The sequence below is a fragment of the Crinia signifera genome, chromosome 9 (assembly GCF_055691185.1).
Source record: "Crinia signifera chromosome 9, ASM5569118v1, whole genome shotgun sequence".
In the NCBI taxonomy this organism is placed as follows: domain Eukaryota; kingdom Metazoa; phylum Chordata; class Amphibia; order Anura; family Myobatrachidae; genus Crinia; species Crinia signifera.
The window spans coordinates 49,035,432-49,048,174 of NC_139225.1; the positions used below are offsets into that span (position 1 = coordinate 49,035,432).

The 12,743-nt window shown below is 41.7% G+C and overlaps 1 protein-coding gene across 1 annotated transcript in view; it reads left to right on the plus strand.

Annotated features, from left to right (window-relative positions):
- Positions 1-1,984: 1,984 nt before the first annotated feature.
- LOC146036580 (ADP-ribosylation factor-like protein 13B) overlaps positions 1,985-12,743 on the plus strand; it is a 103,759-nt gene continuing 93,000 nt past the window's right edge. Inside the window, exon 1 of the mRNA XM_083160536.1 lies at positions 1,985-2,017. The gene's annotated coding sequence lies outside the window, so the exon portion shown is untranslated. The remainder of the gene's footprint in view (positions 2,018-12,743) is intronic.

Here is a 12,743-nt window from a genome sequence, read left to right on the forward strand (position 1 = left end):
AAGATAAACATTTGTCAACAAAAGGCTGTAGTATGATAGTTCTATTCCACGTAGTTGTTATTATCTCTTTACTGCGCCATCTTCTATCATTCAGTCTTGGTGCCCACTTCAGTGGGTATCAATGCAGCAATATTGGGGAGGGGTAAGGAAACTGTAGGTTCTTCTAGCAACTCAGTCGCACTCAGACATGTGGTGCGGGGTGCGATGTGTCTCTGCAGTCTCTTTCATATATGCCTCTGCATTTGCCGCGGTCATGAAGTCTTTGTATTCTGAGCCTTCAAATATGCGCAGCCGCGCAGGGTATAAGAGTGCGAATTTCCGGCCCTCCTGAATTAATTTGGTACAAATAGGGGAGAAGTCTTTCCTGGCCTTTGTCAATTCTGCTGAGTAGTCTTGGAATAGTAGTATTCTGTGCCCATTCCATTTTATATCCTTGGTTCTGCGTGACGCTACCCAGAAAAGCTCCTTGTGCAGGTAATTTAATGATTTGAAAATCACAGCCCGGGGTCTGGCTCCCTCTTGTGGTCTTTGAGGGCCTAACCTGTGTGCCCTCTCTATGACTAAGTCTGTACATCTGTCTTGGATGTTGAGAAGGGTAGGTAGGGTTATTTTAATAAAATCATACAGTTCTTGGCCTTTCACGGATTCCGGGAGGCCAATTATGCGCAAATTATTTCGTCTTGACCTGTTTTCCAGGTCTTGGACCTTGTTTTGCAATTGCAGGAGTGTTTTATCATGTTCTGCGGTAACAGTCTTAATTTCACACACCTCTGCAGCCCCAGCCTGCACTCCGTGTCCATCACCCTCTGTTGCAGTTGCGCTAGCTGCTTATTTATATTTGCAGTCTGTTTCTCTAGCAGGGGGCTCACTGCCGCCCTCACTGCAGCTATTAAGTTCCCATATAGTACCGGGGCTGCTGGGTCTGGTTCTGGGGTTAGGATCGGGGTATGCCGTGTGGGGGAGAGTGGTGCTGCCAGTATTTGATGTACCTCTCTGTGTTGGTCATCATCCGAGTGGTAGCTGTTAAGTGCAGGGGACGCCGAGCGGGACACGCTGGCTCTGGAGGTCGACGCCATCCTGGTTTTCTTCTCCTTTTTCTCCTGCTCCCGTTGTGCGCGGCTTTTGGTACTTGGCATGTTCGCCAGGTATTTTTCCATGCGCCTGCGTTGCTCTGCCGGGTGTTGCGGGTTGTGGGGTGCCGTTCGTGGAGGCGTAGAGCCGTGTATTTTATTATATGGACGGCTGCTGCAGCGGAGCTGGCTTCCCTAGCTGCCGCTCATGTAGCCGCCGGAACCGGAAGTCCTGCTGCATGCTTCTTTATTGTAGACTGCAGGAAACTGCAGAACAGAGATTCATATTCCATCCAAATCCAATAGACACAATAAAAACTAGATAAACTAAATGCTTTGTAACTATCCACTGAACACATATAATGCAATATTAAACTATATACACCACTCTTTTTGGAGACATGACCAAATTACAGAAGGCATTGCCACTCCCCTTAGATAAAGTAGAAATAGGCCCTATATGCTGAACAGTGAGCCCTTCAGTTAGGGGCATATTCTGGGTAGGGCGCGATCAATGTGAGCTTCACCTTGACAAAGGCAGAGAATACTGCTGTGCAGGGGAAAAAAGCTGCTGTGGCAGGTAAGAGGTGTGGGTGGTACTTGCGATGTGTTTCTGCCGGGCATCTATAACAAGCCAATAGAAACATGGACTTTATAGGGTGAAGAATTTCTACAACAGAAAGAGAGCAACCTGTAGCCTGCATTAGTTACAATATATGGTGCAGGCTATTCAAGAGGATATTGCTGGTAATTAGGTCACTCACTGGCTCCTGGATAACAGAAAAACATCCCTCCTCCCATACTAATTGAGATTTGAGGACTGTATTTCCCAGAATCCTCTTTGTTCCTGTCAGAGATTAGTTGAAATCTAAAGTGATTAGTCAGGATTATAGATTAGCAGACGATGCAATGGAAGGGGCTGTGTGGACATCCAAAACAAATTTGCCGTAAGTTTATTATTAGTTTTTTCTTTTATGTCAAATTAGTTCTTTAGTAGAGATATCTGAATTATAATGTTGCCTTTTACATTTGCCTTGATAAAAGGATTATTAAAGATGCGAGTGGATGTAGGTGTTATGGTACATTTAGATAAATTACAAGAATTGAAAATTTAACATGGCTTAATTATACACAAAATTTATAGTACAGGTTGAGTATCCCGTATCCGAGTATCCGTTATCCGAATTATTCCGAAAACCATACATTCCAGAAAGTGAAAAAAAAATATTTTTGTTGCTAAAAACTCACTGGGGACATTTGTAACAGCAATACTGGTGACATGGTATGTAACTGGCACTATATATGTGCAAGAAAATGATTGCTTGGCATTCAACTTCAATATCTGAGATAGTACACAAATTTTGTTTCATGTTTTGAAACCTTGTTTTTGAACAAATAAAATATATTTGTGTGTATTTTATGTGGTAATAAAATAGATTTGTGTGTATTTTATGTGTTTATACAGCATACATGCAAGATACTTCAAAATACATAATTAAAATATTAAAATATTCCGAAATACGGAATAATCCGTTATCCAAAATTCTCCTGGTCCCGAGCATTTTGGATACGGGATACTCAACCTGTATTAGTAAATAGACTAACAACATTTAAAATAATATTGTTCTTACTAGTTGATACTACCTTCATCCCTTCTTTAAAAAAAAAAATTCAGAAAATTGTTTCATAACACGATTATTCACTAACCCAGTGGTTCCCAAATTCCTTTGAGCCAAGGTACCCTCAATAATCAAAATTTTGTTCACAGCACCCCTAGGCCAAAGGTTTCTTGTTGAGAAATTGACAAAAAGATATTAAATTAAGACATTAAGTAGACTGTTATGTGGTGAGGGACAAGATTTGCTTGTGATTGTCCACATATTTTATGAGTGGAAGTCACAAGCTCTGGTTTTGCCTATTGCATTGACCATAAATAATTTGAGTTGGTTTTGGACCTCCAACCCAGGACTCCCCTGCAAGTGTCACCCCAGGGTGCAATGGCACAGTTTGGGAACCACCTCACTAACCTCTTGTATACTTGTTTATTGCATTAGTTCTTACAGTATAAATTGCATTTATTACTCTCATTATATTCATTTATTTTTATTTAACTGACAATAAAAAAGTAAACAATACATAAATGTTTAATGTAAGTAAACAAATGACTACTAATAAGAAATCAACAGCAGTTTATTTGATTTTTTCCTCATTCATATGTTTTCATCAACTGTTTTAGTTATCCTTTTTACCTAATTTAATATATTACTACTATATATATTATTGTACCAACATATAAATAAACTATTCTTCTGGTTCAGTGGTTGATTAATTATAGCATGCTAAGCATCCTTTTACCATTGCATTCTAAGGAGTATATTAAGGCCAATTATGCTGAAAGTTGATTTTCATTGATCATTTTTATTTATCAATTTCTAATCAATGCAATAAATTAAATTTGATGTTGTTTTTTCGATTTACAATATATATATATGTATATATATATATTATGATGTGTCGGCAGTTGGCAGGCTCTTGAGAAACAAATGCTAGTGTAGGACTTGCAGTGAAATGGGGTCCCTTGGCGATGGGCTGCAAGCTTAAATGCATTGATCAATTCATGAACTAAAACCCCATTATTTATTTGAGTAATTGTATACTAAGGTGAGTTAGTTCATTATGGAGAGTGTTGAGTCCCTGTATTTGTATATATATATATATATATATATAAAGAATGACTGGTTGCATCTTTACATCTTATGTGCTGCACTTATGCTGTGTGGTAATATTACTCCTACTTTCAAAAGCTTGGCAAGAGATACAATGAAGATAGATTAAGGGATCAATGTACTAAGCCTTAGAGAGATATAAAGTAGATGGAAATAAAGGACCTTATTCTGAGTCCCCCAGATGCCGCCCACCACCCGCCCACCCACCACGATCCCCCGCAGGGCTACAAATGGATGATTTGCATGATCATCCATTTGCAGCCTTGGGTTTGGGGGTGAAATAATTAGATGGTTGGCGACCATTGAATGATTTCTCCAGCGCTCGCAGCTCTGCGAGACCTCTGTGGTGTCTCAGATCTCTGAGCACCCTGTGTGGGAAGCAGGCAGGCAGCTGACATCTGCTGACGTCAGCTGTCCGTCCCCCACTCCCAGGCCACTACTATTACCATGGGAACGCCAGCATTTTCATGGGAACACCCATGAAATGCTGGGAGTCCCCATTAGCTGTGCCCCCTGCCGTCGCCCCCCTACCCACACTGCTATGTGCAAGCATATATATATATATATATATATATATATATATATATATATATATATATATATATATAACACCATCTCTAAAATTGCGCTAAACTAAAACCTACTGGGTCGCTGTTGACACTTAGGGCCTTATTCTGGTTCACTCTTAGAGGCAATTTCCTTCTTAGATGGACAAAACCATGTGCACTGCAGGTGGGGAAGATATAACATGTGCAGAGAGAGTTAGATTTGGATGGGGTTTTACTTCGAAGTGAGATCTATATTGCAGTGTAAAAATAAAGCAGTCAGTATTTTCCCTGCACAGAAACAAAGTAACTCACCCAAATCTAATTCTCTCTGCACATTTTACATCTGCCCCCCCTGCAGTGCACATGATTGTGTCCATCTAAGAAGGAGTGAACTAGAATAACCCCCTTAAGTGTAGGAACTAACACTTCCAAAATACACCCACAATAGTGTCTTCAGTTCCCTAGCTTCGTGATGTCTTCTACAATAATTCAATAAAATGAATAAAACATATAATAAATAAACGATACACTTGTAGCTTCTTTTTTTGAAGAGTGATTTTCTTTTATTTTCAAGTGTTCTGATCTAAAGCTCTTGAAAATAAAATAAAATCACTCTTCAAAAAAAGAAGCTACAAGTGTATCATTTATTTATTATTTTTTATTTATTTTATTGAATTATTGTAGAAGACATCACAAAGCTAGGGCGCTGAAGACACTAATGTGGGTATATATATATATAGTGTAACTGCCATTGCCATGTGTGGCCTATAGTGTAAGTGGCATTACGGTGTGTAAGGAGCATTACTGCACCAGGCATATAGTGTAAGGGCCATTACAGTGTGGCATATAGCGTAAGGTGTATTGCAGTGTGTGAAGTATAGTTAAGTGTCATTACGGTGTGTGGGGTATAGTGTAAGGTGCATTACGGTGTGGCGTACAGTGTAAGTGGCATTACGGTATGCAGCATATAGTGTAAGATGTATGACGGTGTGGTGTATAGTGTAAGGGGCATTATTGTGTGGAATATAGTGAAGGGTGCATTACTGTGTGTGGCAGAATGTATAATGGTCAAAGAAGAATAAAGAAGTATCTATAATAATAAAAATATCCCAACATTTTTCTGTAATGTTGCAGCTCTTTGCTCTATTTCCTTTTAGAGTTATGCCATTAACCTTTTCATTTTTAGAAATTCTCACTTTTAGTACTTGTAAACGCTGGCTTTGGGGAAGTGATTCAATTGTTTTCTGTACCTCCTGCTATGCATCTATAGCAGCATTTCCTAATGTTTTTACTCCTGGAAATGCAGGGAGGGTTTCTGGTTGCACGAAAACCCCCGTCCTCTTGGCAAGTGCCTTAAATTGTGATAACAATAGCTGGTATATAATATGAAAGAGCTAATGCTATAGACCTGTTACTGTTAAATATCAATACTGTATTCCATACAGCAGTGGTTCCCAAACTTTTTAAGTCCAAGGCACCCTTTGGGTCTCCATGACTTTTTCAAGGCACCCCTAAGCCAAAATAATTACCAAACTGTCCCTTTTTTAAAGTAGTTGTGATAAAACAATGCTAACATTATTATTAACTTGCTTGTAAAAATTATAAACATAAATTCAAGAAAAAAATATATTTCTTTAATTCGATTTCTTTCAAAGATTAATTGACAGCACTCATTAACAGGAATAACATCAAACAAAATAAACAACAATAAGAGGCAGTTATTAAAGAGTGATTAACAATTACAACACTTATTAATGGGATATGTGAGCCTGTTGTGCACTACACAACTTTTCAAACCTTGCGATCAGCTTGGACACTGCCATCCTCATTTCCTGTTCCACATTGATTTTTGAACGATACTTGCTTTGGTACTTATGTACTAACTCGGCTGCCGATTTTGAAATCGGGTCCATCGCATCGCATCCGACCATATCGCATGCGATGCGATGGACCCAATTTTTCCATAGGATTCAATGTTAAAATGGACTGAGTCCATTTTAACATGGAATTCAATGGGAAAAGGGGTCCTTTTCATACCCCTACTATCCAAGTGGGCATGGAGTTGGATACAAACCTGTGGCGAGCGTAGCGAGCCACCGAGCCCGAAGCGTGGCGAGGGGACACAGAATACCGTCCCCATTTGCAGGGCTCGCTTCGCTCGCCACGCTTCGGGCTCGGTGGCTTGCTATGCTCGCCACAGGTTTATATCCAACTCCATGCCCACTTGGATTGTAGGGGTATGAAAAGGACCCCTTTTCCCATTGAATTCCATGTTAAAATGGACTCAGTCCATTTTAACATTGAATCCTATGGAAAAATCGGGTCATCGCATCGCATGCGATATGGTCGTATGCGATGCGATGCAATATCGCATCGCATCGCATCTGATTGTATGCCTTAAGTTAAGGCATACAATCAAAAAATCGGCAGCCCAGATAATACATAAGTACCCTTGCTTTTAATTACAGCAAGTGCTGAAAACCCGGCTTCACACAAATATGTTGTTGCAAAAGGAACAAGGATTTGTTGTGTTTTAGCACTGAGCAGCGGATATTCATCTTTAATGGATATCCAAAATTCTTGAAGTCCCATGCTGCTGAATTTTGCTTTCAAGGTCTTTTCACATGAAAGCTCGATTAGTTTTTCTTCTTCTACAGAAGTAAATTCCGTTGGGGCGCTAGTACTAAATGGATCTTGGATCCATACAAACTTTTCCATATTTTCAGGAAAATATTTTTCAAACCAGTCACTGAGGTTTTTATGTGCTGCTCAAAAACTGATTTAAGTTCATGTGTCAAACAAACATCATTGGATGTAACAAACTTATGCAACATGCGGAAACAGTCATCGTAACTGTCTTCATTTAATTTTCTTCTCCAAAGAAATGATTTTTTCCTGAATCCTCAATCCTCCATAACAGCCAGACATAGAACGGCCACCATCAGTACAGACACCAAAGTACTTTGTCCAGTCTAACTGGTTTTCAATCATAAAAGTGTCAATGATCTGAAACAAGTCTTGTGCCTTTATACCGGCGGTTATAGTTTTACAAAAGAGAAGGTCTTCCACAATATTGTCACAATCTATAAAGCGTGTGTAGCAAATCAGATGAGCATCCTTATTGCTGTCTGTTTCCTCATCTAGTTGCAGTGCAAAATCCTTCCCTTTCATTTTTTCAATTAATTGGTCCTGTAGATCTTCAGCCATATGTTGGATTCTGCGACTGATGGTATTGTTTGATAAAGCTACCTTTGAAAGCAGTTTCCAGCTGATTCCACAACCATAATTTTAACCAAATCCACTGCAGCCGGTAGAATCCGTTCTTATGCGATGGTGTGAGGTTTTTTACACATCGCAATTCTATGTGCCACCTTGTAGGATGCAAGCAAAGCATTGCTTGGTATGGATGCTTGCTTAAAAAATGTGCCTTTTTGTTCTTTTAATTCTTTTAGCTTTCTGATGAAGAAATCACGTGGTTTCTTAACCATGTTAGGGTGATTGGTCTCCAAATGGCGTCTTAGTTTGCTTGGAATCATGCATTCTGCTGATAATATCTTCAGGCAAAGTACACACTGCGGACGCTCTTCATGGTTGACATCTACAGATGTCTAGATAAGAATCATCATATCTGCGATGTTTCCTTTTCTTCCCAACTGCGCCACTGCTCTGTGGTTCTTCATCCTTTTCTTCACTACCAGTCTTCTTTCCAGTGTTCAAAAACCTTTCCATTTTTTGTGCAACAAAATAATTCTGTACTGGAGCAATCACAATTAAATAATTTAAGTTGAAGGCAAATCCTTTGTAGCTTCTATCCGATAAGTTAAATTGTGCTTCCAAAAAGCAGCACCAAAAAAAACCCCAAGGGAAATGCCATAGGTTACATTTATAAAATCCATACACCCTCTTACTGAAAATTTACTGAAAAAGTAACACAATTAAGGCTGAGCAATGGATCATACCCAGTTGCTTAGCATACAAATATAGGTAACTAGGTGTCCCGTGCAACAATTTTGCATGAAAATAAAATACAATACATTTTATAGGTAGGTTGGTGGGTTGTTAGTAGGATGAAAGAAAAACCAGTTCATTTGTAGCCATTTCGAGTAGCCGAGCAAAACTGATCATCTTAAGGGGACTACACATGGGGAGATGCAGCTGAGCAAACTGACTGATGCTTGATCGCTCAGCAAGATTGCTCAGCACGGAGCAAACACTGGCCCTGATCGATTAATATCCCACATGGTGCATATTAATCACTGGGCAATATCGGCGTGCAAGGCAACGCATCACTATCACTATCGCATTTTGTAAGCAATCTAGTGAGATCAATTACAAAATGCCCTTAAAACGCTACGTGTATGGCCCTGTTAGCCGTGCCATATCGACGCAACCAGGGAAAGAACTCTAGGAGCCAAAAGTCAATTTTTAACATAGATTTTAAACAAAAAATACAATGTGCAAATGCAAATTATCAATTTGTCAGAAGCGGAGAACTTAATCTTAAAATGGTACCTCATTTATCGATTTTGGTTAAAATGGGATGGACACCAAAAATCCCCTTTTATAAATAATACATATGATTGGTAGGAATATGCATAACCTGGGTCAGCCCTTTTAAGCCACCGGAAACCCTTGCACTGTTGTTCCTACCTGACTAGGCACTTGTGCTGTTAGTTGTGAAACCGTGGGGCAGCTGACATCCGTCTGGGTGGAACTGCATGAAGGCTTGTTAAAGCAGGCCTGAATAAAGGTTTTCGGGGCCTGTGCACTAAAGATGGGGGGATGATCTAAAATTAAGGGCATACATTGTGTCATTATTCACAGAAACAGAAAGAGAGAAACTGAGAGTTACCCATTGTACCCTTGGCCTCTCTCCTATTGCCCCCTCTAAATCTCTCCTATTGCCACATCTGTCTCTCTCCCATTGCCCCTATGTCTCTGATTGCAGCACCCTCCAACAACCCAACTGTTAGGGTGCCGGCAGTCATAATATCGACGCTGGAAACCAGACTTGCAGGCAGAAGACTGGAATGCTGACCAATGGATTTGCCAATTCCAAAATCCTGACTGCCGGCATCCTAATTGTAAGTATACGAGTGGCTTAGACTTTTCCAGTGGCACTCCAGCTCTGCGTCTGAATCGCATCAACATACTTTAGTATGGCGAGTGTGATTCATAAAGGAATGGAAAGTTATGCTTTCTACTTCATGGCGTTCAGATCCGCCATCTCAGAATGGGGAAATCTGTACATCGATGCAGAAACGGCAAGAAAGCTAAGTGTCCTATAACTCCCTATTAAGCAGCACCTAGACACCCCCCTTTGCCAGCTTGTAAAAGTCACTTATAGCACCCCCCCTGTAGCTCACATACCCAGTGGTGCAAGAAGTATATTTTTCTTGGTGGTACTGATAGCGCGCGCTGTAATGTGGAAACATGGCATGAGGGGGGTGTGGTGACACAAAGCTAGAGGAGTAGCTACATGACAATAGGAGCGTAATGCCCATTACCACACCACACCGTAATGCCCATTACATGTTCTGCCCCACATGTATAATACCTTGCAGAGGAAGAGGCTGGGTTCAGTGGCGGTAGTGTGGAGGAGGAAGCTGTGGTCAGCGGTGGTGTGGAAAAGGCTGTGATTGGCTTCTGCAGCTGTGCAGAGGAGGCTCTGGTCAGGACAGAGAGAGTGACAGCATGGACAGTCAGAGTGATGGCGGGGACAGTCAGAATGACGGCGGGGACAGGCAGTGGGACGGCAGGGACACCAAGAGGGACTAGGACAGCAAGGACAGAGAGTTACAGTAGGGACACAGATGAACAATAGGGACAGGGACAAGGACAGCAGGGACATCACACCTGCTGTGGACCTGGCACACAGCCCAGCACTCACAGTGTGGCTTTTTCAAACCTTCTAGACCCCCCCCCTACTATAGCACTTAAATCAACTGTGTGGCTTTTACACAGCATGGACAGACAGAGTGACGGCGGGGACAGGCAGTGGGACGGCGGGGTCAGGCAGTGACCACCTATCATTTGATCACGCATGCCAGCCAAATCCAGTAGATAGACATTTAACCCCATGATACTTAATATCTCGGGTCAAGAATCCAGAGATATGGGGAATTTCTAAGTAACATTAGTATTCATATCTACCGACCACATCAGTCGATTTGAGCCTAAAAGATCATCCATTGCTTCTATCTCTCCCTCTATTTCCTTCCTCCTGTTCTCTTTCCCAAACCCGTCACTCCCCACCTCCCCCCTAACAACCCCCCCTCCCTCCTTTTCTTTCCAACTTTTTCCAGTGTTATGTTAATAATTCAGCAATATTGAGGATGAATATATAGATGAAAATCTATTGGTGGTCAATAAAAACCAAGTATCCAGTCAGCTATTAATGCTCTAAACGCAGTTAACCAGGCAATTGGAATTTTGGGTATCAACCTTCAGAAAAATACCACCATAGTAGTAGTAGTACGTTTATTTATAAGGCGCCGCAAAGTGTCCGCAGCGCCGTACATAGCAAACAAAAAAACAAATTACAAGGTAACGTACAGGGTGTGTTGAAAGATACAGTATAAATAGGGGTATAGCTGGTAGAACTAAAATCAGCATCAGTTCAGAAGTTGGTGTCAAAATTGTCAAGGAGACTGAAGATGAAGTAGAGGAAGGGAAGAATGGGGCAGGAGTGCTGCTGAGGTAAAGAGGTAGGGTGAGTACGTGAGGAAGGAGGGCCCTGCTCATAAGAGTTAACATACTAAAAATAGGTGGGTGGACGAACGAAATACAATAGGATAAGTAGGAACGGAGGGGAACGGAGGCAGGATAGGAGGATCAAAAGAGGTTAGGAGGAGGGATAGGCTAGTTGAAAAAAGTGGGTTTTGAGGGAGCGCTTGAAGGAGGTAAGGGAACCATACCTCACTGGAACTGCCCAAAAACTTCCCGAACTTGGAAGCTAATCAGTGACGGGCCAGAATAGTATTCTTGTGGGAGACCCCTGAAGAACCCCTGGTGTGGTATCAATAGAGGTATCCCTAAGCAAATTGTACTGGACACGCCTACTGCATGAGCAATACAAGCTGTGATAATACCAACAAAAATTGTTGCTGGGGCAACATATATCCCTATAGGTTACTTAAACCGACTGGGGACCCAAACCATTCATTTTCGCCCACAATCACATTGTCCATATATCAATGTTGATGAGGACATAATGCGCCAAATGGAGAATAAGGTGTGAACAGCAAAAAGTACCATCACACAACATTTTATACTTTGTATATACTTTACGACTGGTGCTCGAGAATTAAAAAATTTACATTCATCTACCTTTTTCACCCTTTATACTCCACTCTTTAAATCTTTTAAACCTTGGCTACCTTATATTAATAGATCAAAATAAATGTTAAGTTTTAATTAACTTCATATACATAAACAAGAGTGCGCCCACAAAGCCTTTTCTAGTCTTGTGTTTACTCTCCCTTGAGCAAACAAAAAATCCCCGGACGGTGGGGACACCAAGAGGGATGATAGGGACACCAAGAGGGACTAGGACAGCAGGGACAGAGAGTTACAGTAGAGACACAGATGAACAATATTTATTATTTATTTATTAACAGTTTCTTATATAGCGCAGCATATTCCGTTGCGATTTACAAAGGAGACAGTGATACAACAAAACAGGGTATTTACAGACAGTCAAAATGTAGGAGGGCCCTGCTCGCAAGCTTACAATCTATAGGGACATCACATCTGCTGTGGGCCTGGCACACAGACCAGCACTCACAGTGTGGCTTTGACAAACCTCCTAGACCCCCCCTACTATAGCACTTAAATCAACTGTGTGGCTTTTACACAGCATGGACAGTCAGAATGACGGCGGGGACAGGCAGTGGGACGGCGGGGACAGGCAGTGGGACGGCGGGGACACCAAGAGGGATGGCAGGGACACCAAGAGGGATTAGGACAGCAGGGACAGAGAGTTACAGTAGGGGCAGATATGAACAATAGGGACAGCCTGGACAGGGACAGGGACAAGGACAGCAGGGACATCACACCTGCTGGGGCCTAGCACACAGCCCAACACTCACAGTTTTACAAACCTCCTAGACCCCCTTCCCCCTACTGTAGCACTTAAATTACCTGTGTGGCTTTTACAAACCCAGACATAACCCACCACCCACACCCCCACCCCCCCCTGGCTGTCAAATGTACTGCCACTCACCAGTGTCTATCAGAAGCCTTCAGAAATCAGCAGCATTAGTTTTGTCCTGCACAGACAGACCTCCAGGGAGCCCCGGAAGTCCAGTCCAGTCTGCCCGCGCAGTGGCTGCACAATTGATTGACACCCTCCAGGGAGCCAATCTTAAGGAAGTGAGCGCAGGCAGAACACCCGGCGC